Genomic DNA, 24369 nt, shown 5'->3' on the forward strand with positions numbered 1-24369 from the left:
CCGCTGCGCTGATGGCCCGCGGGGGCCTCGGCAGCGACCGGTCACGGCCCTGCGGGGCCTTGGGGAGGGAACTCGGGCACCTCGGGGCAGGAGCGAGGAGCCTCCGGCCACCCCCGAGGCACGGTCAAGGTGTGGGGGGGCGCAAAATGGCGGCGCCCCCCTCAGCGCGAGCCGCCCCTGTCAGGCCAGGAGGGGCGCAGCCTCCCTCACCCCCCCCCCTCCCTACCCGAGCCGCCGAGGCTAAAAATACTCCCCCCAGGTAGCAACGCTGACCGATTGGCTGGCTGCCCGCCCTGCTGGCCGCCTGATTGGTCACTCGGTATCGAGGAGGACGACGTCAAAGCCTGATGCTGAGGGGGAGGGGGGGGGGCAAAGGCGCTGCCGGCCGCCTGAGGGGGACGAGGGGAGCGGGGCGGGCGGGCGCCCGCCCCGCTCCCCTCGTCCCCCTCAGGCGGCCGGCAGCGCCCCTCGTCCACCCCCCCGGGGGTGAAGCTGACAGGAACCCGGGGCAAATCTCCTCACAGGGCTCCCCTTCGAACCGCCGGGGGTCTGCTGTCGGCCGGCGAGAGCAGGAGCCGGGGTCCAAGGAGGCGGCTGTGGGGTTTCTGTGGTGTTTTTTCTCGTGTCACAATAAAGCATTTTGGCACAAACGCTTCGCCGGCCCCTGGAGTGATTTGGGAAATATTGGGAAGAAATGGCGAGGTTTTTTTAACCCTTAGGAGGTTAAAATCCGCAGGGGGTGGGAAGTGAAGTGTTAAGGAAGCAAAAGGTAGCGAGGGTGAGAGTGGGGATTTTCCACTGCCGAAAAGTCCTGCTGGAAGGCCTCACCCGTTGCAAAACATAGTTTTTATTCAGATGCATCAATATGGGTGTTACTAGGATTGATTGCAGTATTGCAAACAATGTGAAAATCATAATTCAGGCTCAAAATAGTCGCTTTTTTTTTTTTTGTCCCAATCCTTCACACTTTTCTTCGCTGTGAAGGGTTGCCTGCACCTTCAAAGCGAATGGGGCCATATGTCATCGCCATGCTCCCCAAATTGGAAACTGGTGTGGTGATGAGAAAATTCCAAGCCCTGGCGAAGTGGAGACGAGCGAGAGTCACTGCAGCACAGCCAGGGAGCCAGGTCCAGAGAGTCTGGGATTTCTCGCTCTGAACAAGTTGTCATTACTTCTACCACAAAAGTTAAGAGGGTGAAATAACTACCGGAACGGTTGAAAAGACAAATGCATTTTTTTTTTATAAAATTAGAAATCTCACCGGTACGGCAAACATTGAACAAATTGGCAGATAACATCAGCTGTTTCCGTAAACAGTTCAACATGTTACTTTGCTCAGTTCTGCGCTAACTGAGGCAGCAGCAGCGGATTTCCCTTTGAAGTGGGAAAAACTGCACAACCTGGGAGATCGATGTTTTCAGGGGAGCTTTAGTAAGTAGCTTTACCAACCGACTAACTGTGCTGCTGAGTTGCTACAAAATGAGCGGTTGTAAAAGCAGAAACTTTCTGTTGAATGGCTTTAACGCTGCATGAGAAACATTAGGAGCTGAATTAAAAATACAAAGCTAATACGTGTGTAATCAAGACTGCTGTGAGATCCCGTAAAGCTGCAAAAATGGTGAGGTACTTTTCTATGGCTTATGTAAAAAAGAAGCTTCTAATGCAGACAATGCTAAAATTGCGTGCTATTGAAAAAATATTATGTTAAATGTTGAAGACAGGTAATTGCCCTAAAAATAAGCTCTGTAGGTCAGCAAGCATCAAGTCCCCTTCTAGGGGTCCAAGGAAAGTTTCGGTTTATCCTCATTGGTCTGAAAAAGCAAATTCTGACTTTTAAACTGCAGTGATCATTGTCTTGCACACAGCACACATCAAAAGTAGGTGCCAAACTGTAGTAGTGTTAAATTACTAGCACTTCAAAGCTGAGTCTAATCCAGGATGACTTGTATTCTTACAAATGCAACTGTCTTTTTGGTCCACAAAGATGTGAGAGTAAGGCCTGCAATATTTTTCAGCCCTTTTGATTAATACACAGCAATAACAAAATGTCTGCCTCTCCCTGCTAGAAAAATCTTTAAAAACGCAATCGATACAAAATCACAACTCCAGCAGCAAAATTTGACTCAGGTTGCCGATACTATTCAACTGCGAGATTAATCTTAAACATATATATATATATATTCCTATTTTTTCCTGGCAAAGCTTGACAATTTCTCTCCTCAGCAAAACAAATCAGCGGAAGTATTTCAGAGCATTGCAAGGAGGCAAGAGCGAGATTGGAAGTACGGAGACTCTCTTAACCTATATTAAACTAGAAGGGTTTTGATCTCATCTTTGCACACAGCCATATCCTGCAATGGCTGTCTTACCACAGCACCAGGAACTGAGCTACAATTTTGACAGTCTAGGTCCCTGCAGTCTAAACTAGAAAGCCAAGGTTACTGAAACAACTGATAGCATCTTCTAAAATCTAAACCAGAGTTATATATCGATCAATACATTATCTAAAACTGACATACAGGTTTTTTTAAGCTTACAAGTTATTTAAAGGAGCTTAAAATATCCAGGAAAAAAGTTTAATAACCTTTGTCAACATGGACAAGAATTTAAGAGAAGCAGCAAGCAAGGCTCAGAATACTCATTGCCCGACTTGGTCCTTTTCACCCTCTCTACTAAATGAATGTTGTTGACCCCTACAGAATATATGATGTGTATCCCCACAACAGACATAAAGCTTTGTAACGTATGTTCCTGAATATAGTCCAGTCTCTTTTTTAACATTTTCCTATTTAGGAATACAATTCTTCTTTTAGCATGAGAGCCTGGGCTTTGGTTTTTAAAAAGTGCAAAGCTTTTCGCCTTGTATTCATCCCTATCTAGCCCAGTTTTATCCATTTGCTGATTGTAATGCATGTCCCTTTTCTCCGTCGTCTACCAGTGTGAGCACCCAATCTGGGCTGATCTCCAGCATGTATCTATTTTTAACAATTTTGACATGTAGCGTGGATTCTCTTACATTTCACTTCACCAGCCTAAGCAGTAATTTCTCCATAAATACACGTTACAGTGCGTGCACATGCATAGCAGACGTTACCCGGCTTTGGGAGCTCTCTGACCACAAGGATTTTTCAGTTGGGAACCACAAAATTAGCTTGGCTGTAACGTTGTTTTGATGGAGTAAAGAATAACCAAGAAGAGGAGAAATCAGCCAAAACCGAGAAGTTCGAGGGGCATTGGCCCAGCAGCAGCCAAGCCAGGACATCCCCTAGGGGAGCCCCAAGCTCCTCTCTAATAACGCAAAGGGGGCAAACAGTCACCTCCGACCAAGAGCAGCGGTGCCAAGTGGCGTGCACATGGCAGGATGTGTGTTTGATAACTCCTGTTTGCAGACTCCTACCCCAGGGCAAACAAGGACTTGCTGCAAACTGCTGCCTGGCTCCGCAGCAGCCCCAGCTGTGCCCGGACTTGTTCCGTAGTGCAGGGGGCTGCGGAATTTGGAGAAATGGGATTTGTGTGCTGGGGCTGCGGGAGCACGCAGGGAAGAGCTGGCGGGAGGCAAACCTGTCGGTTAGATAAATGTCTGTTGGTCTTGTATCATTAATCCTACCACAGAGGGGGAGAAAGAGCCTTTGAAGTGGAAGGAGGGAAGTGCTATGGTAACAGCTGGGACTGCGAGACATCACCCAGCATCACCGAGGGATGTTGCACCCCACTGGAGCACTCCTGGAAGCCCCAAAGACCCAGGTACCAATTCTCAAGAGATGCAGCCCAATGCAGCCCAAATGGGTGGGCACAGCCATACATGCACACCAGAAGTTCCTTTGCTTTTAAAGTATGTGATGTTACTGGCTCTGGTATGCCAAGACTTTAAAAATTTGGCTATCAAGCGCTGGAACTTATATGCCAAGGATGAAGAAACAAAATTTGGGTACCTCCCGCTCTGTGCAGTCAGCACACTCTAAAAAATAAAATACTTCTAAGCTGGTACTTTCTTAGATATTAGTGATTGTGCTTGAAATAGAAAAGAAAAAGACAACACATATTATTTTTCTGGGCCAATAAAAGCAAAGGGGAGTGACCCGCAGAAGCATGGGGCTCACAAGGACATCCTTCTTTCCTAAGTGGCATGGTGCTCGTGTGGCTTACTTGGCAAAAGTTACTGGAGTCCCGAGCAAGACACAGAAGGCAGCTGCTGGGTAAGAAGGAAAAAATAAAACCAGGAGAAGCCTGGCATGCTTTAATAAAGACTTTGCACCAAAACTTTGCTCTTCCCAAAGTTTCAGCCATCTTCAAGGATGAAGTGAGAAGGTTTTGCATCCTGAAGCTGCTATGAGGCAAGATCTGTTGTTGACCAGGGACCTGATAAGTGATGTTTTGAGAAAGGGGAACAGATCCTGATAAGGCCAGGTACAAGGAGAGAAATGGGGAATAGTGAATCTAAATAAAAATACTGAGAAAAAGAATGATCACAAGCAGATAGATACCGTTATGGGAAAAAGGCAATGGGAAATATTTCATGAGTATCAGAATTTTCTGTAGTTATGAGAAAACGGCCTTAAAAAGAAGGAAGGAAGAAAAATTGATTTTATACTTTAGAGAGGTTGACCTTTGAGGAAAGTTTTATTAAAATCCGATATAATTTTTTCCTCGAGTTCACCTTTGCGTTGGGATGCTGCCAGTTTAATGTCAATCAGTTCTGCAGTATCTGCTAACAGATAAAATTATGAGGTTAGGTCTGTCCTAGCTGATAGCCATCTAACTTCTCAGTTAATCAGCTTCAGATGCTTCACCCTGCTTGTTACCACCAGCCATTCATGAACAGTTTTAGAGACAGAAAGCTGCTCGTTAAGCTGTAAGGACAGCTCACCGTAATTATTTTATGGGGATCAAAAGTAAACACTGGAGATAAAAGACTGATTTTTTGCCCTTTTAATTTCTGACAGATGAAAGCAGCTTGAAAAGTCTCTTCTGAAGGCAGGTTTCATTAAGACCTTAGTGAAGAATTTTGCTTACTTAGCATTTTCCAGGAAAACTGCTAAATCTATTTCTTGAGAGGCTAAATCCAGGAAAACTAGTCAATCTTTTTAACTGAGAGATACTAAATGTGAAAAAGGAGATGCTAAATATGAAAAACTGAGGACTATATTAAATATATGAAAATAAGGAAATTGCTGCTTAAACTGCAAGGAGGAGTAACGGAGCGGCGTCTGTTTACCACAAATGCCTGATAAACACAGAGGCTCTGCTAATTTTTGACATTCAGATTATCATCTCTTAGGGTAAAAAAATATGACGGAGAATGCCCAGGGGAGACTCTTGGAAATAAATGGAAACTCGTATTTATTGAGGCCAAGATCCAGCCAATACAACCCCTCCTTGCTAGCCCTGATGTACTGCTAAACCATTGCTCCAAATTCTCACCCTTTGGCTCTCCCAGCCATGATTTTTATTTTTTTATTTTTTTGGCTTAGCAAGGATGTGATCAACCCCTTACTGTTCTCTAGCCTTTCAAGAAAACAAGGTAGGCACATCTTGAATGAGAAGGGAGGGAAGGATTGCTTTTTGTGCCAACGTTTCTCACATGATCCATTTGTCATATGGAAGCAATAAGGAAGCAAAAAAGACCTACAGCTATTTTTGTCTCCTATCCCAAGTCATCTTTGAGAGAGGCAGTGCTTACTGGTCCGTGAAAGAACTGCTCTTGTAATATTGCTCCGGAGAAAGTCGCCTTTCCCTAAGTGCTGATGCCTCGGTTATTGCCATAAAGTCCAGAACAAGATATAATTTTAACATCGCTAGAAGATCTCACCTGGTTCTTGACTACGAATTTAGGGCAACCAAGAATAATACAGCTCTGTAGGAAACCATCCGTATTTTAAGCTTTTATGTGATAAGCATAAATGAAACAATCTGTGCTTCTGGAGCATGTGGCCCCTAACTGGGTTTCTGATACCTTTCCACAATCCTGCTGCTGTCAGTAACAGTGCTTTATGCACGGCCCAGGACTTTGAGAGTTTAGTCACTGACTACTAGATGACATGCAGAATTTCACATGTAAGAAAGCCAAATGTCCCATGTATTGATACTGAATCTGAGAGCATCAATTTGGGAAGTGCCGAGTTAACCGACTGTGCTGTCAAGCTGTGACAATCTGAGTGATGGTGACTTCAAAGTAAAAGGAGTTCAAATGTCAATATCGTGATGGATAGAGGAAGATCACTGGAAGCTATCTTCACATTAATTAAAAAAACCGAGGGTGCTTCTTTTGAGAGGAACAGAAACCAAGTTGCTCTGAACACATGCTGGTTTCTAAGCAGAATGCTTTCAAGATCTGAACATAAGTTTAGATACTTCTCTATGCATCATTGGTCTTTTCTGTCCAATAAATTAATAGACAAAAAAAGCATTTGTGGGTAAACTTGACCATGACAGCTAAAATGCACTCGTACTTAGAGAATGCTGAGCTCAGAAAACCAATCTGAAGAACAGAATGAGTGGGGGACGGGAAGGGAAAGGAAATTTCAGGTGCCTGAAGTACAGTACAGACAGAGTGCTAGCTGGACAGAGATGCCAGCTTATCACAGATGAATGTTTGACCCTGAGTCTTTAAGGGTATTATCCACAGAAAAAAAATCCAATGGAAATCTCTCTTTGAGTTCATTATGCTCCATATCTGACCCTTGCTCAACTCACATTAAAGTCTATGGAGTTATGGCAACAGGAACAATGAAATGGAATGAAGATTCCAGCTCAGTGTTTGCTCCTGGGATGCACAAAGTGCTTTTTAATGCAGTTCATGCATCTAGTTCATGTAAGGAGTAGCTCACAGAAGATTTGAATCCGTCAGTGGCATTGAAACAATCATCCAGTTTAAATCATTGATTAAAAGCATAGTAAATCACTCATTTCCTCTCCAACCTTTGGTTCCTAAGGGTATAATTGCTCCAAAATAATATAATACGTGCCTTAAAGATGAAGAAAAAGGTCAGATTAGCATAACATCTTTCCTGAACCGATGGCAAAACATTGTGCAAACCTGGAGCCACATCTTGAAATCTCCCAGGACATTACTCTTGTGACTTTATATTCCAATAAGGCTGTGGCAGGGAGAGAACACAGATCCTTCTATTTCCCAGATCACAGGTCTTTGACATGTGATGGACAGAGTGAGCAGTCCTTACATACCTTCAGATACACAACCCACTTCATTACAACAGAATGTTTTCCCTTGAGTACACAAACCAGTAGGAGTTATTATATCTTGTGCTCTTATTACTGTGCAAGACTTCAGACAGTATCTGCACACAGTGGTGGATCTGTCTAGTCTCAAGAGTAGCCATAACTTATACTTCAGAAGAGAGAAACCAGCCGTGTTGCACAATTATGTTGCTTTGGCAATGGGAAGAAGAGATTTCTTCTTGATCCCACATGATGATTATCTTATACACTGGAAAATGAGCAGTGACATACTTTTTATTTCAGCTAATGTAACTCAGACTTGTAAAGAAGGTGATTCTGCTATACGACCATATTATCTAAATTGCTTTGTCGCCAACGCATAGAAAACTGAATATAAAATTGCCTGCACATAATTGAGTGCTGACTCACCCTCCGATTAGGGTAAATGGTGCAGTGTTCCAGGGTGTCTTGGAGCTCTCTATAGTCTCACAATCACATGTGAAATCTTCTGATTGATTTTTCTCCACTCCACTCCAAGCAAGCTTATGTTTCATGCTCCAATTGGGGCTGGATGCTACAAATCCATCCGCTGTCACAGGACATCTTTCCCCTGCTCCGTTACCTTCATCAGTTTTCTGCTGAAGCTCTCATCTTTCATCCCGGCTGGTACAGTTCCTCCCTTGTGATTTTTCCATCTCCTGGCTCTCCGTATTCATAGCCGCTCTTCAAACTCCAATTCTTACCTCGCTAGTTTCTAAGGCTACATAGCTGTGAATGTTTTCTCACAAAGTGTTTTTCCATAAATTCTCACAACTTCATTTCAGTCAAATCTGGGGCTGTATTGCTTTACATACATGCTCATAGCAGACCATTTGAATAAAAGCACCTGCAAACACAAGCAAGCAAACACAGCCCCAAGTATTTTAAATGGAGATCTATTTTCTTGAAAACGGCTTCATACTGCAAAACTTCTTTTGGAGGTATCAGTGTGTGATTATCCTTAAAAACTGAATGTTTTTTGGTTTCTGCACTGAAGTGAAAGAAGAATGATTTTAAGAAGCAATTCCAGAACGGAGCGATGCAATGCCAGCAGTGAACCCTAGGCTAAGAGCTCCGTGCAATGCGACAAACCAGAACCTGTGCCTTTGGGTCATCTCTCTTCTGACTCCACCACTCAGGTAGTGAAAAGAGGGAGTGGAAGAAGGGCCACGACCTAAATAATTGGAATAATGACAATCATTAGCCAGCAATCCCACCTGGGGGGATTTGCAGGTGACACCAGCCCTGAGCTGAAGGACCCAGGAGTGGAAGCAGTGACAGAGGTGGCAGGGTTTGGTTGAGCTTTCATCTAACTACGAACATCTTTCTTGCTGACTGAGGTATTTCGTTAGTAGCCACTGAAAATCACATATGGAAAAGGTTGAAATTTTACTTTATATATAGGACTTGTTTAGTATCAGGTAATAGCTCAGAAATGAAGAGCAACTTGGGCACACACCTCAAGCTTAGGTTCTCCACAAGCACTCGTAGCTGCACAGCCCAACCTTGTTCCTTAACCAGGAACTGTAGCTTTTATTATCTAGTGATCAATCACGCCTGCCTCACCCCCAGAAGAATAGATCTCGTTTATCTCCAATGACAGAAAGATAATAACGTGATTGTTCCTTCACACCCAGAGACTGGGCGTCTACTACCTACAAGTTCTCTTCTAAGTTGGATCAACCTTTCTTCAAGGACTTCCTTCCACAGAGTAAAAAGAGGCTCAGTTGAATTGTGTTTCCTGATACCAATGAGCCCCCAAAGTAAAAGAGTAAAATTCATTGTAAAAAGCACTACAAATATGCACAGAGAATGCGAAATTCAGAACTGATCTAGAACAGGGCCAGAATCAAGGATCTGATCTCTTCTGGTCAATGCATAACAGTGCTGTATTATTGCAAAACACAAAGAATTAAAGGACAGAAGGAAAAAAAAAAAAGAGAGAAAAATGAAAAAAAAAAATTGAATAGAAAAAAAGATGGTCTGAAACCTTCAAAAGCAGCAGCAAAAAATAAAGCGCCCATGGCTCCCCCAGGTTGGTGCTCCCAGCCCAGGCCACCTTGGACAGCCCTCTCTTACAAGAAGCTTATTCTCAAAAGGGAAGACACCAGGTGCTCAAGCTCAGTGTTCCCACCCAGACCTTTCCTGCTAAGCGTTTGGCACCAGCCTGCCCAGCTGTCAGCCGAGCGGGGACAGCAGAACCGGGACAGCACCAGGTGGCAAGCTGAGCATCACAGAGGGTCTCAAGAGAGGGCCAGGGGCCGCACAGCGTGGAGCAGCACGGGCTGACGTCTGTACCACTGCAGCCACGCCAGCGACTCCAGCATGAGCAGCGTTTAAACCCTAATCTGCAGCCACTGGTGGGTCGCTTGACGGCAATTTTCCATTGCGCTGCTTGGAGAGGGCAGAGCTGGGAGGCTGGGGCACCCTTGGCTGGAAGCCTGAGCTAATTTTGCAGTGAAGATAAGCCCTGGGGTAGAAGTTCTTCAAAGGGTTGTGACCAGGCTGTGTCTCACTACAGGGGACTCGGAGCAGGCAGGTGGTTTCCCCCTTCAATATATAGAAAATATAAGGTGGTCAGGGTCAGGGTCAGGGTCTCCAGCCTAAACGTGCTGGAGGAGCAGGGCAGAAGCAGCTTGTGTTTCTGATCCACCTGGCTGTGGAGGTATTTGAAGAAGCAGTAGTGCCCCCATAATCAGACAGGAGGAACTGTGCTGGTGCTGCCCCAAGGCTCGTGCTCTAAATGATAACTAACGAGGGTAAAGTCACTGACAAAAAAAAGCTTCCACAGAATCCCTTTCTCAGGCCTTTGATTTTACTGGAACATGCAGAGCAGTAAAATTCACATAGCCGACGGGAAAGCCATGTCCTAGCCTGACCCCACTGCGGACAACAGCAAAACAAAGGGGCAGCGATCCAGGGTCATGTTTGGGGAGGATCCATGATTCAGCACATCCATTTACTAAATCTCCTTTAATTTGTCACGGAATGAGGGAGCGAGGCAAACACCTGCAGCTCCAGGCTGCTGCTTTATTGCCAAAAGGTAGGGCACAGACAGTGACGAGTGCCTGAAGAATACACGAAGCTCAATTAGGACAGTAGGTCAGAAAGAGCAAGGTGATTCATATCCAGGACATACCCAAACAATCCACAACAATGTGCAGCAATCCTATAGAGCTTTACATCTTCAAAGCATCCACAAACACCCTTTCCTTTCAATGGCACTAGCAGGTAACAGGCAACGGGACAGAAACGCATGCTTGAGACCCGCTAATTGATGGAGAAGTTGAGCTAGCTGGGAGGAAAAGGTTTCCACTGGCCCTCCAGCAACAGCAGGGAGCGAGACAGCTCTGTCCTGGTGGCAGCTGCCACCTCTGGCTGGTCTAGAAATCAGGGGATGTGGAGGGGCTGAGATTCACAGCCAAAAATTAATAAATGAGGTATCCAGGATTAGTAGCTTCTTATAGAGAATGAGCTGCATGCAATTTTCCCAGGAGTAAGCCACAGGTTGTGGCAGATCAAGTTCAGGAGTGCTCGGCTCCTTGGTGAGCACCCTGACAATGCCTCCGTTCAGCTGTGCAAATCGTATTTTACGTGCTTGATTGTGAGTTGCTGGGCAGTGGGATGTAATTTTCCATGCTTGCATTTGGCTCTCAGTTTTACCTTGACAAATGTTTGATAGTTTAAGCTCTGTCAACACTGTTTCACCTCTTAGAAAATAATAATTAAGAAGCCTGGACAAGAGGCACACATTAGTACGCAACAATTCGGTGATCAGCTCTGCATTAACCTCATCAACACCGCTTACTACTCTGCAGCAAAATGTCTTTTCCAGATTTACCTGAAGACTGGAATGTCAGAAAAACTCAGGGATGCAAAACATACGCTTGGTTGACTTTGATCTCTCTGTAGACAAATCTTTTAAAGTTTAGATCAAGGAATCTTTTAATGAAACAAAGAAATTGTGCCACTTGTATCAGTTCCAGATATAAATAAATCAGCTAGAAATAAACAGGAGCAAGGCAAACCTAAAGGAGACAGCCACACTCTGCAATGTCAGTCCAAAGTGACTGTCTGATGGATGATAATATGGCTGGCTCAGAAAAGAAGTCAGAGTTTAAAAGTCTTGCTGCCAGCCATCTGGCAAATCTTCCAAAATACACTGCAGTAAAAATTCACTGAATCGCTACCTTTTTTTTTTTTTTTTTTTTTTTTGTGCATCTCCTGCTATCAAGACAGTCTATTTGTTTTTGAGGCATAGTGAGGATTTTGATATCTCTGCTAGGACTCCCTCCTTGGGGACTCGCTGCTGCCCTCCCCACAGCCAACTCATGGTTCCTTCCTCCCAGCAGCCTGCCATCTTCCCAAAGGAGCGATGCTGTTACACATTTAGGGTGTCACTAAGGCACTCAGCACATCCAGCTCTATTCAGGCTCTTAGAGATGCACCGTCTGTTTGTAACTCACAGATCCTGTCCCCTTGTGCCTCAAGGGGGGCAGAAATTTGTAGCAGCAGGACTTGCAGCACAGCCATCCCCTTGCTCCAGAAGCATCATTTCTTGTTGCTTGAACTAAAAGGCAACCCTTCATAGTTCTAAACAGTATAGAGCTTATTTCATATAACTGAATAATTTGGACTCTGTAATCACAGAAGACAATAGTAAATATTACCACTAGCCATTCCTAATAACCCATAGCAACACAGAGTGCTAAAAATCTATGGGCACTTAAAAAACAACAACTTCATTTTCCATTCATTTTCCAGATTAAAAATTACTTCACGGAACAGGCTGCCATGCTGAGCGTTAACGATTTTTTTTCCCCCTGTTTCATCGGCACCTCCCACCTGGACCATAACCAGCTGTAATCTAGTCCGTGACCCTCCTGACTTGATATGAAGCATAATGGCTTGGGGCCATCGTACTGAGAGTACAGGAATGCACGCAGCCCCGACACGCCAGCCCAGAGGCAGCTGGAGATGCTGTCTGGTGACCAGACACTCCTGGGTTACAACTCCCTTACAACTCCCAGGCTGTAACATGGACTCAGTAAAAGCTTTTTGTAGCTTAAACGATCCTTGCTGCTGAAACTAGAGTTAACCTGGGCGGTGAATGGAAGAGATCATCTCCTCTGGAAATAAACCCAGGGAATAGGAGAAGGGAGAAAAGCAGGAAGATAATCAAGGAGAGGGACTCCTTGGGAGGGAAATTTAATTGAAAATATGCACTGATGGGAAAAAAAAAAACACGGGGGAAAAAAGAATTGTTGCATCCCCTCATCACTACTAATCAGGTCCCGGTCCCCCCTCAACTGCCAAACACTTATCATTTGTAGTTCTCAGCCTTCTTAGATAGATGGGGCTAAGCAACAGAAGCTGTCTCTTAGCAGCCTTCAAGCATGTCTCACCTTTGTTACAGCTAGTTCTAGTCATTTTTAGGCAAATTGGTTTTGTTGTTAACCTGGGTTTGATTTTAATTTCACCCATGTACAGCAGTAACTTGTTAACAAGCTGCTCCAGGAGATCTTTATAGGACAGTAGAAAGCAGGGAAAGGAAATAATTACAGCATTTCCACCTACAGTAGTCTGCTTCAGGGCAGGTATAAATAGATCCGTTAAGTGTTTGTTCACTTAAAAGAGAGTTCAGCCTAACTGCTTTTTCAATTGCCAGCAGCTGAATTGATGGCTTGTTTTTTTTTTTCTTAAAAACGAGGGCAAAGATCATCAACTAAATATCGCCCTCCCTTCCTCTAGACCGCAAGTAGCGTTAAAGAAGTTTCAGAATTTTTACCAAATCCAGATGTTGGGTGTATAAAATGCAGGCAATTTTTCAAAACCATTATATTTCTTTGGGAAAGGAAGGCTAATTATATCAGAAAGCTCAGTTCTGCTTCGGAACAGAGGAAATTAATGGCGGAAAAAGAAAAACAACACAACAACAACAAAACCCACATTCACATTTCATTCAGCTGGGGAATCCGAAAAGCTTTGGATGGCTTCATGCGCACAGTAGCTCCCTTTAGAGTCCCACCACAAGTTTTGAGGAAACACATGCTTAAGTGTCTGAAAACGCCCTGTTTTTGTGCCGCAGGAAGCCCAGGAGCAGGGCAGGCACAACGCAACACAACACCAGCTGGGATGGGATGGGGATATATCAGGCCGTGTGGGGATGGATCTGCAGGGGGAAAGCCTCTCCTCAGGGACCAGGATGGGAGGAAGGGGAGGAAGAGGAGTGGGTGGCCCATTTGGGTGCCTTGGACCCATCTCCCCCAGCACCATCCGCCATCCCATGGCTCCAGGGCCCCACCAACGTCCACCTTCCCTGTGCCAAATTGGTTAAATAAACCTTCCCCGCCGCAGGCTCGCAGCAACGAGATAGACATCATTTATGCAGTCTCCTCGGTAGCTCTGCTAATGGGCCGCTTATAATGGCATTACGGGGGCTTTCCAGGCAAATCCGCTGCACTCTGCCTGCGGCCTAATGCGCTGAGGCCTCGCCTCGGCGCCCGGTGATAGTCCCTGTGCACACAAAGCCCGTCCTCTGCCACTGCCTATTGTTCCAGCTGCAGGTGCTATATTTAACCGAACAATAGCTAATAAACAAAAGACGTTTTAAGTGGTTTGTGGTGTCTGCTGAGCACCCGCTGCCCTTTTTGTGTTGTGCTCTGTCTTCAGTCCTCACGCTCAGGTCTCCCGAGTTCTATTCAGCTGCAAAAGCCCAAAGCTTCCAGTGAGAGGAATAAACTAATCTGGTGGGGAAACAAAACAATCGATGGCTCACAAAAGCAAAAGGGACAAATATTTGAGAAGGAAAAAGCAGAACAAATTCAAATATAATTGTGAGCCCTACCACAGGAGTGCCGTAGAAGCAGCGAAGGTTCCTCCACACAGGCCTCAAGCCAGCCGCCTTCGCAGGTGCCAAGACTCAAACCTGTGATTCCAGGTAGCGCTAATAAATTTGGGTTTGGAATAGAATTAAACCACTCCTCTGCATGCCTGGGGATGTGACTCAGAGCCGCGGTCCTGCAGAGCCGCCGGAGGTGCACGTAGGCAGGAGCTGCGGGCACCCAAAGGAGGCGAGCTGTGCCCGCCGAGCTGGCAGCCTGAAGCGGGGAAGGAGCTGCCCCAGGTTCCTCATGGGGAGCTGGCTGAAGCAGAGATTTCCTCCACTGATGGGCTCCAATTCAGAGATACAGCTGTTGTCAGGTGGTTTTTATTCCTACGCTCAGGGGGAGGAAGGCGATAGTATTTATTAACCTGATCGCAGGCACCGAAGCTCGATCCTCACTCCAGATATGCAGGCAGTCATCAGAGCCTGTTGTGTCTGCATGAACGTCCTAATCCTGACTCTGCTTTCTGAATACATAAAGCAACACATAGGGCCATTCATCCTGGATAGTCTTTTAGGTGGCTGCAGCGGGCAAGACAGTATTTGTAATATAGAGAACTCTATGGCAAGCTATTTTCGTACCATAGGATCATTAACATTTTTGAATGTCTGAGAAGCTGCTAACATTTATAACATTTTACAACCGAGATCCATTCTCCCAAATAGAGAAAGAGCTCATATTTTTCACATACACTGTAGATATTGATAATTTTCTCATTTTCTGATATGACAGGGTTTGGGGATTTTTTTCCCTGCTGAGACAAGATGACTGACAGAAGGAGATGAGAATTTCTCACAACGAGAAGCAATGCATTTTTACACAGCCCAGGCTAGAAGAAAGCAATAATTGTCTCAAGACACAGGCACAAGTCTCCAGAGCGGGTGGTGATTTATTTCAAGAGACACCGCTGACAAAAATGCCAGGCATGCTTTCCCAAGCCAAGACGCAAGCTGAGATTGGCCAAAACACCACCTTGCCCTGCCTCCTGCCCTGCTGCTGGGCGACCCTGTTCTCTTGCTCTCATATATACATTGTCTTCTTCCAACATTTGACCAGGCTTTGCAGCTGCCTTCACTCTTCCAGTGGTGCACACAAGCTAAAACAGCCTCCTCCACATGCTGTCCTCCCAGCCTCCTCTTCCAGCTGTCCTCTGCCTCTTCTCACTGTCCAAATCTCAAGTTTTTCTGTGTTGCTCCTAATAGCTTTGATGTATGCCAAGTCCCATCCTACTCATCCCATTAAAGCCCAGACCTTTCACAAATCTTTCCTGCATTGATCTTCCAGCCAGCTTTTGTCTCTCTTACATCTAGGTTCCCTCTGTTTGTACACGTATTTCTCTGTCTGTATCTGGGAATAGTTCTGCTTCTATTGATGCTACCAGATGCAGGGCCTTATATTTTATTAAAATCCTAGGGGTAAGGATGAAGACTTTCAAGGTATAGATAGATGTCTTCTGCTTTGACAGATGCAATAGTGAGCATGACTGCTCCCTGCAATGGTAACACCTGGGGTGTCACAAAAACCTCAAGAGGCTGATGGATATCACAGACAGCCTGATGCTTATCCCATGCTAGACACTGGCTTGAGAGAGACATTTCCATGTTATATACCAGCCCCAGAGAGACATGTTCATGGCATCCCTGCCCAGGAACACTGACCTCACCTAACAGAGGACAGACAGTGGCTGTCCAAGGCTGTGCCACTTGCTGTAGGACAGCAGGGCCAGAGCTCTGTCTGTGGTGGATCTACCTTCTGCTCCTTTTCTGCAGCCACACTTCAGTCTCAGGTGCCCTCAGACCAGGACCTCGATAGAATGGTGCTGCTATGAGCAGCCCCTGCAGGCAGCGAGTGCTAGAGCACCAGGGGTCCAGGGACATGGGCTCTGAGCAGGTCTCTGATTTGGAAAACTGCACAGCATCAATGACTTACAAATCTAAGTGTTTGCAAAGCCAGCTGAAAAATATGCCACAATGGGTAAGTGAGGGTGCTTGCTCAGGAGCAGGGCAGAAGAGGGTTTTTAGGCCCAAATCACAGGGCAGCAGTGCGAGAGCTGTTTTGCTTTTCCTTTTTTCCCCTCCTACTGATTTAGTCTGGAAGCATTTCAGAGGGCACTTTCTCCTGTTATACAGCGATAAAACTCTGGGCTCAATAACTGAGATCTGATGTCTGGCATCAGAGCAATACAAATAACAATAAAAGAAACAAAATAGTGGTGAGTCAGGCTGGTTTTGACTTGGAAAAACATCAGTTATCCTTATTACTCACCAGCTCTGCTGTCTCCTCTGGGGGACTCTGCTGGCCACCGCAGACTCTGCAGTCAAAGAGAGGCCGGGTTGAGCTCAAGCCCTCCTAGAACCCACTTTTTTCCCTGGGGCTGCATGGCACCAGCAGTTTCGTACCCATGCTGTCAGGATCCAGAGTGCACAGACAGTCATCAGCAACGCGCACAAGCGGCCTGGTCCCGCTGGGAGGTGATTTGTGCTTTCAGATTTGTATTTATTAATTTCTAGACCGTTCACTTCCATTTTGGCTCCATTTTTCTCTTCAAGTGAAAAATTTACCCCGAATCACAGCGCGTTATTTCCACTTGTCAAGATAAAGGTTAATGAAATACCAGTAACTGCATCACAAATCTAGCTCTGTATCTATCTAAGATTTTTTATGGCACACTAAACTGCACAGCCCATGCTTAGAGAAGTCTGTGATTTAAAAAAAAACAAAACTGTCAGAGGTCAAGAAATTCACAATCAGACCAGCTGAGCTTCTGCCTTTCACTGCTCACCTCTCACCTGGGGGATGGGGAAAAGGCCCTCGCTCAACGGCCACAGGGCAAGACAGCCCAGCACACACGATTCTGCAGGACCACGGTACTTAAAACAGCATTTTCCTTTGCAAACATTGTCTACCTATGGATAATGGTTACTTGGATATCTGCGCACTATATCAATAATATATGAAGTACACATATATGTATGTACTATCTCCTACTAATACATAGGATTTAGAAGCAGCATAACATTTGGTATGTATAGCTGTCTTTGGAGAGATTTGCACCAGAGGTGCAAAGAGGATTTCGCATACTGGCTGCAGAAAAGTTTCTCATGCCCTAAACGTGAAATGGGGGGTGGCAGCAGGCAGCACCACAGAGCTGCTCAGCACGGCAGAGCTCACAAGTTGAGAAGAATTACGCAGTGACAAACTCCCCTTTGAAATCCATAGATCAAACCCCAAATTAAATACTCGCCAATACAAAAGATGCACCGGTTTAGCAGCAGTTCACATCCATGAGCCTGCAGGAAGGAAGGGAGGGGCAGCTTTGTTTTCTTCCCAGGGAAGGCCAGTGACTTATGGGATGAGTGTCAGAAACTGCCGGTTGGGATGAGTCATGAGATTGGCATGGGGCGTTTTTCATTAATATTGGCTTGAATACATGCCAAAGAGGATTTCCAAAATTCACAGCCAGTTATTGCTTGTCATAGGGTTAAAAATCCTATAGCCTGTTATTCCACTCCAAGGCATGCAGTCAAAAGCCTGCAGAGATTATTCTAAGAAGGTTTGTTCTGTAAATATGTTTTTAAAAAATTTGAGTACAAGTGAAGTTAAAAAAAAATAAAACAAACAAACAAAAAAAGCCCACCAACTTCTAACAGAGCAAACCCTCTTATAGAGAATCTTTTCCCTCCCTCCTAGGTGGATTAAAAAGCATTGTTATGAACTCCCAGTGCAGATTTGATTATGGACTAAATCAAAATGCTTTGGAGTTCTTGGAATTCAGATCTGAAGTTCATAGTTTCAGTCCGTATGCCGCATATGAAAGTAAGATAAAGAGAGGGATGTACTTTTTCTTCCTTTTGATATGCAAAGATTTAGACAAAATACTTACTTTCCAATTTGCTTTTTCAGTAGAAATCACTAGAGATGCTATCAAACATGAAATACCCTTCGATGCCTGAAGAGCTCCTGAAATGATGGATGACATCAAGAGCCAAAGGAATATATACAAAGCAACTGAAGAAAGAGATTCTTAATCACTCTGTGAAGCATGCTGATTCGTTGCTATCTACTTAACTAAAGGTTTTGTCGTCACATATCTAACTTTAAAATGTAATGAACCATTTGGAGAAAGGATATCTCTGTTAAAAAAATCAGTCCTGTCCCTTTGGCTGAAGTGTGAGCAATAACACACTTCATCAGATATTCTCAGCAAGTCCCTCATTAAAATGGTAGTGCCAGATGAGACCTAATTTTCCTAACATTTCCAAAGTACAATGCCAGAAGGAAAATACTTAAGATTTTATGTATTCATGAAAAATAGTAAAAAAGGGTACAAGCCCCTCCTTCTGCTAGTTCTTTGATGGACCTCTGCCATTTACAGATATTTTCCTGTTAAAATTGCATATCAATACTTTTTTTAATTAAAAAAAAAAAAAAGCAAAACAAAACTTTTGCCCACTAGATGGCTGTAATTGTTATGGCCACGCTTAATTTTTGGTATCAAATGCTCATCTTTAATAAAGTGCATTCCTCCTTTTTGTTATTCTGTGCTAGATGCTGTCGATCACCAGTGCAGAAGGGGCAGCGATGTGCTTATCACTTTGCACATTTCAGGGGTTTGTATCCAACATCAATGTTGAGTGGCTTGCTGTGCCATGTCTGAGGAGCAGGAACCCAGCACCATTCTGAAGGACGAACTGGGCTTTCATTTTTCATCACCAAAAGGAATACTTTGTTTTCTGATAATAGAAAGAATGATCAAAGACTAAGATCCCTTTTGGAAAGGCTTTCCTGATAGCATGCCATTTAACACAAGCAGCTTGCTATTACTGTTGTATCACAAAAAATTTTGCAAATCTGATGGATGAGAGCCCAGAAGGCAGGATTGAGCATCCATGTCCTAGATTTAGTATCTGAGTTGATGCAAAAAAGAAGCAGGATCTGCTGGAAAGAAGGCTCAGACGATGCATCACAGAGAACACAGTTTCACTGATGTTTGCATAAGGCCCAATTCCAGGAAGAGAAATGGATCTGTGCAGTGAATTTGTGAAGTGTTTGCTGGCTGCGGCGACCCATGCCTGCAGGTTTCCAGAACCTCCACCCAATGGGAACGTCCACGTGGGCTCAGGTGCAGAGAAAGACAGAAAGACTTTGCTGGTTCAGCTAGCAAGCATGAGGCGAGTGCTTCAGCTAAACAGAGCCACTGGGGTATAAACACCTCCAACATGTTTGACAACTCTTGACTACAGATATGTAGAGAGGGAGTCAGCCCTCTTCTCACATTTTAAGTCCAATGCGAGTTTTTAAGCAGTAGGCAGAAGCTTTCACAACATCTCTCCATTAAGCACAAGCCTCCATGGATTCGCTGAGGCATCGCTGAATGCCCTGCGCATGGCTTATCCTTGCAGCTTTGCCCCGTTCAGCCTGCAGATAAGCCTAACCTTGATGGAAATTAGTTTTTATTCAGGGATGGGTTCACCTCCCAGTTCAGCACTGCCCAGAAGGCGAGGGATCAAGGTCCATCAGGTTCCTTAAGTGCAGCTTCTCAGCTCAGTGTCTGCAAAGAGGGTTTGTCCCGCAGGGCCTCGTAACCAGCCAGGCTGAGCAGTGCCCTGGCCTTGGCCAAATGTACCACACCAGTAACGGGTGCACATCCAGCACCTCAGGTTTTCAGGTAACCTGGAAGAAACAGCACTTCTGGCATACAAGGAGCTGCAAAAAGATCTGGTTTAGAAGAATTTCGTGACAGCTGCAATGCACCGGTTTAATATCGGTCAAGTAGATAATTCCACTTATTGCTCGCTGTTGCAGAAATACCACACAAAAGTGCTTGGAGGCTACAATTGCAGTCAAACCAGTTATGTCCTCCTGCTTTAACTGTATTTCTTCCTAAACCAATATAAACAAAGCTCTCTCTTTTGGTGCCCATCTTCCAAAGGGAGGTAGCCCCCCATGATGGTGCCAGCCCCACATGCCATGGGTCACCCAGCTGAATACAGCCATGTCCTCATTTTGCCCAACCCCAACACTGCCCCTGGCCAAGTTATCGCATGGGGCACATGCTGTAGGCAGTTTTTCTGCCCTTCCTGCCACAAGTCCAGCCTGGCTTGGTATTTAAATTGAGTTCATCACCTTGCTGTCTGAACGCCTTTTGAAATTATGTTAATCAAGAAAGCATAACGAGCCTTCAAATTCAGCTGAACTGTAAGGGTGAAGTGCTCAAGTAACGTGGCTCTTACATCCTAAATCCGTCCTGATCTCCAGTGCCTCTACAAAGTTGTCCCGTGTCTGGTGCACTGACCTAGGCCATCGTACCAGTGTTTAGGGAATGCTCTTAGTAGAGGTGTCAGTATTCTGCTCAGGCATCATTTCCCTATCTACAAAACAAGATGGAGCATTTTTGATTCTGCAGCAGAAGCCTTGGAGACTAATGGACAAAAGAGCTAGGTACGAGTAAGACAGATGGAGGTCCATGTTACCCTCTCTTCCTATTCCCATAAAAGTAATTCCTGCCATCATCCTTTGAAACAGTCCAAATGAGTCCCTAAAACCTGGGCACTTCTCTAACGTCCTCTGACTTATCGTCTCTCCTGTCCTCCTGTGCCTGCAGCAAATCTTGCTGAACAGGTTTATGCAAAATAATCTCCATGCAAACATTCTGCAAATAGATCAATTCCACGTCCGGTACCAAACGTCCTGTCGGGAGCCCACTGAGCAAATGGACGTCTTCGCTATAAAATTGCATACCGGAATGTCATGTAGCATCCTAACCATATAGATTGGAAATAATTTAACTTTCAGCACGGAGTTTTCAGTATTGCAATGACAGCAGTATGAACAGCCACATTTTCTGAGAATTGCAAAGGACAAGTGGTTAAGGTCAGCAGCTTCGCAAGAGTCGTTTGCCTTTGGTGCCTAATTTAAGACTCTCCAGAGCAGATTTTGCAAGGTGCAGATCTGCTGAGGCTCCCAGTAAACTGTGATGGAGTTATGGGTGCTTTGCATTTTTTGGTAATCAGCCTGGAGAGAATGCAAGCTGTGCCCACAAAAACAAAAGTGTGCACAACTGGGGCTGGTTAAAGACCATGACACTTGCTCCTGCAGGCAGCAGAGCTCCTGCCCAGCTCTGTGCTGTCCCGGTGGAGCTCACCCTCCCACCAGCTGCCTTCACAAAGCAAACCACAGACCACAGAGATTTGCTGGGTAAACAGCGAGCCAGCCCTGCAGTATCACTGCTGTAGAGAAACGGAAAAAGAGCTGCAAGAGGTGCTCCCCACCTGGTGCAGCTCTCCACAGGACGATTTAGGTATCTGGGAGAATGGCACGTAGCACCTCCCTAACTGAGATGCACGAGGCTGCACCCAAGGGCTGTCTGACCCTTGGTGGAGATATCTAGCAGGGAACCAAAGAGCTCAAGGAAGCTGGGAGTGCCGAGACAGCTCAGGCAGCCGCTCCCTGTGTGCAGAGGGCTGGGGCATGGCCACTGCTGGCTGGAGAGCCCAAGCGCCGTGGCTAGTGGGAAGGCTCCAGCCTCTGACACAAGGCTTTAGCATGGCTCTGGGGCTGGTCGCACAACAGAGGTCTGTCCCCTCCTTCAATCTCACCCAGACACTGCTCTGAACCAGGGCGTTTCATGAGCCTGCCCAACGCGGGGAGCTCGTTTGCATGCTCCCTTTTGGTTTTGTACCATTTCCAACATTTCTGGCAAAAACATTTCCTCTGACTGTTTTCCTTCTAAAAACAGCCTCTTCCAGACAGAGCTGCTCTGCCACCATTTAGCCGGGTAGACATGCGGCTATTTAAAACGCGGAGCTAGAACATTAGCAAAACACTTGTCTGCTTCCAAGACAAGCAGCGGAGGGGAGGGCGCGCCGCTGGGTGCAACCTTGCCTGGCCCCGGGAGGGTTAAGCCTGCGTCATGGTGCCCTGTGCCGAATTTAAGGCTCCTGGGGATGGAATCTGTGACAAAACCTGACAAGGTTTTAGGAGCAGCTATTTCGCAGCCCTGGGTATTTATGCCTTTGGCTCCCAGCTCTTGTGCACTCTGCGGTCAGCGGTTTAATTATTTACCAGGGTATATGCAGCACCGTTCGGCAACAACCATCAAACCCGACATTTTGCTAATGCGAGGGTAATTGGGTTATTTTTCTCCCACCAGCTGAACCCCCAACCCCCCCTATTCTGCTGGGAGATGCAGAGTCATAGCTCTGCTGGCTTGGCTCCCTGCCACCCAACTGCTCCTTTAAAACCCCATACCTCCCATTGAAGGAACTCGGTGTCCTGTTCGCCAGGAGGACGTCAGTGTTTCTATGGAAACTCTTCCCAAAGATTCTCGCTCCGTGCTGCTGCTGCGTATTGTATGACCGGCTTTGTACACGGCAATTCATTATAGAGGCTGTGACGAAAAGGGAGCAGCTTTTTGCCCGAAGGGAAAAGCATTAAAAAAAAAAAAAAAAATCCAACCACCACACCACCTTAGTATTAATAAAATAAGCCACTAAAACTGAAGGTGCTAAAGCTGTTTGGTATTTGGGTTATGAATGGAATCTGCTTGCCTGTGCTTCTTGCAGAGAAATGAAAAATACGGTTTCCTGAATAATTAGCTTAGCTGAAGAAAACCTTATGAATTCTACATAAGGTCCTTTTTTTTTTCCCCCAAGTAGCTAGGGGAAAATTTTCCACCTATCCCCATCACAATCATCATGATCGATGAGTGTCACGTAGGTAACAAATGGAGCCAAACAAGAGCCCCGTACGTGCACTGCTGCGAGTGCAGGGGAGGCTCAAAGCTGGGCTCAGGTTTCGCATTTGAATTAATGTCTGTGAAGGGGACACAGAATTAATAGGTTGACGAAAGATTCACATTAATTTCCCATTTTCCAAAATAACAGAAAATCACTGGAACCAGCAGAGAACACGCTGACGACATTTACGTAGATCTCCCTTGCTGGTTACGTCCAAAGGTGGCCAGATTGCTCACCCTTCTGGAAATGAGCACCAGGTATGAAATGCTAGGAAGGCAAAAGGTCTGGATTTATTTCCCGCTTCTATCTTCGGTTTGCCCTGTTATGTTGTATTGAGAAATATCCGTTAGTTTGGGATATCTGCAGTTCCTGGGTGGTGGTATGAAGGTGCCTGGGTGCAGCAGAGCTGGGACAAAACCTGGGAGAAGCTCTGGGCATCTCAGCAAACCGGGCTGCAGGGGTTTTGGGGTGAGTATGCCAGTACCAGGGTGCAGAACCATAGCCCCAGCCCAGCAGAGGACTGAGATCTCCTGCAGAACAGCAGGATGTTCACACACCGAGCTGGGAAACAGCACTGAGTGAAAACCTGAGCAGAGAAGAGGATGAGAAGAGACAAGTGTTTTATTTTTAAACCTTATGAATTTCTGAGTAGTTCTGCTTTGTTGCTTTCCTGGGGAGGAAGGCAGGGTTGGGAAAATAGGAATCTCAAACTATGCTAGCTCCCTGATCCTGCGCTAAAGACTTGTATTACCTTTAATTGATGTTTCTGAGTGCATTCTCATTGATTTACCCCAACCGCGCTCTTTGTGCAGAGAACATTCTATTCTCAGAGCGTAATCTAGACCCATACAAACAATATAGATGTTTCCTGATAACATAATTTAGAAAGAGGAGAGGTAATTACTGCCTATGCTGAACACACGGCATCTGCGCTTGCCAGCGTACGACGAACCCGTGACCCCGTTCGGAATCTGTACCGGGGAAAACTCCCAGCCCCGCCAATGTGGTTCTCATTTTGCTGAGAGCCTTTTCCATCTTTTTAAATATGCAAGCCCTCATGCCTTTGATTTTTAGCTTCCTTACGATATCTCATGCTGAAATTATTTAGAAGGATCTTGGAGGCTCTTCCATCTGAAATTCAGGGATCATTCCTGCGGAAACGCCTGTGTTGTCAGAGGAGAGGAGAGCAGCGATGCTGGCAGCGGCTGCAGAGCAATGGGGAGAGGATGAGCAAATTCCCTTGGGGGTAGCTTGTTCTTTTAAGTGTAACGAAACAGGTTCTTGCTTTTAAGAACTTGCGTTAAATACTTGAAGAAGAGGTTGGAAGTTATCTGACCTGCTCAGAAAAATAAAAGTCCGTTTGCCTATATGTAGTGCAAGTGCTGTGATTTAAGATGAATAGTTGGAGCACTTCTGTCTTACAAATCACGCCACAAGCACTACATTTCATTGCCGTCTCACTGATGGAACGATATTCGGGGTGAGATGTTGCAATCTGAATTTTCATCTCTAGGGTCAAATCTGTC

The 24369-nt window shown here is 45.4% G+C and overlaps 1 long non-coding RNA gene across 1 annotated transcript; it reads right to left on the reverse strand.

Annotated features, from left to right (window-relative positions):
- Positions 1-920: 920 nt before the first annotated feature.
- On the reverse strand, positions 921-16364 carry LOC139999083 (uncharacterized). The gene is made up of 2 exons (XR_011804129.1): positions 14066-16364; positions 921-1174 (listed from the first exon to the last, which is right to left on the reverse strand). It is a non-coding gene; the product is annotated as an uncharacterized lncRNA (long non-coding RNA).
- Positions 16365-24369: the final 8005 nt, after the last annotated feature.

Source organism: Anas platyrhynchos, chromosome 19 (genome assembly GCF_047663525.1).
Source record: "Anas platyrhynchos isolate ZD024472 breed Pekin duck chromosome 19, IASCAAS_PekinDuck_T2T, whole genome shotgun sequence".
In the NCBI taxonomy this organism is placed as follows: domain Eukaryota; kingdom Metazoa; phylum Chordata; class Aves; order Anseriformes; family Anatidae; genus Anas; species Anas platyrhynchos.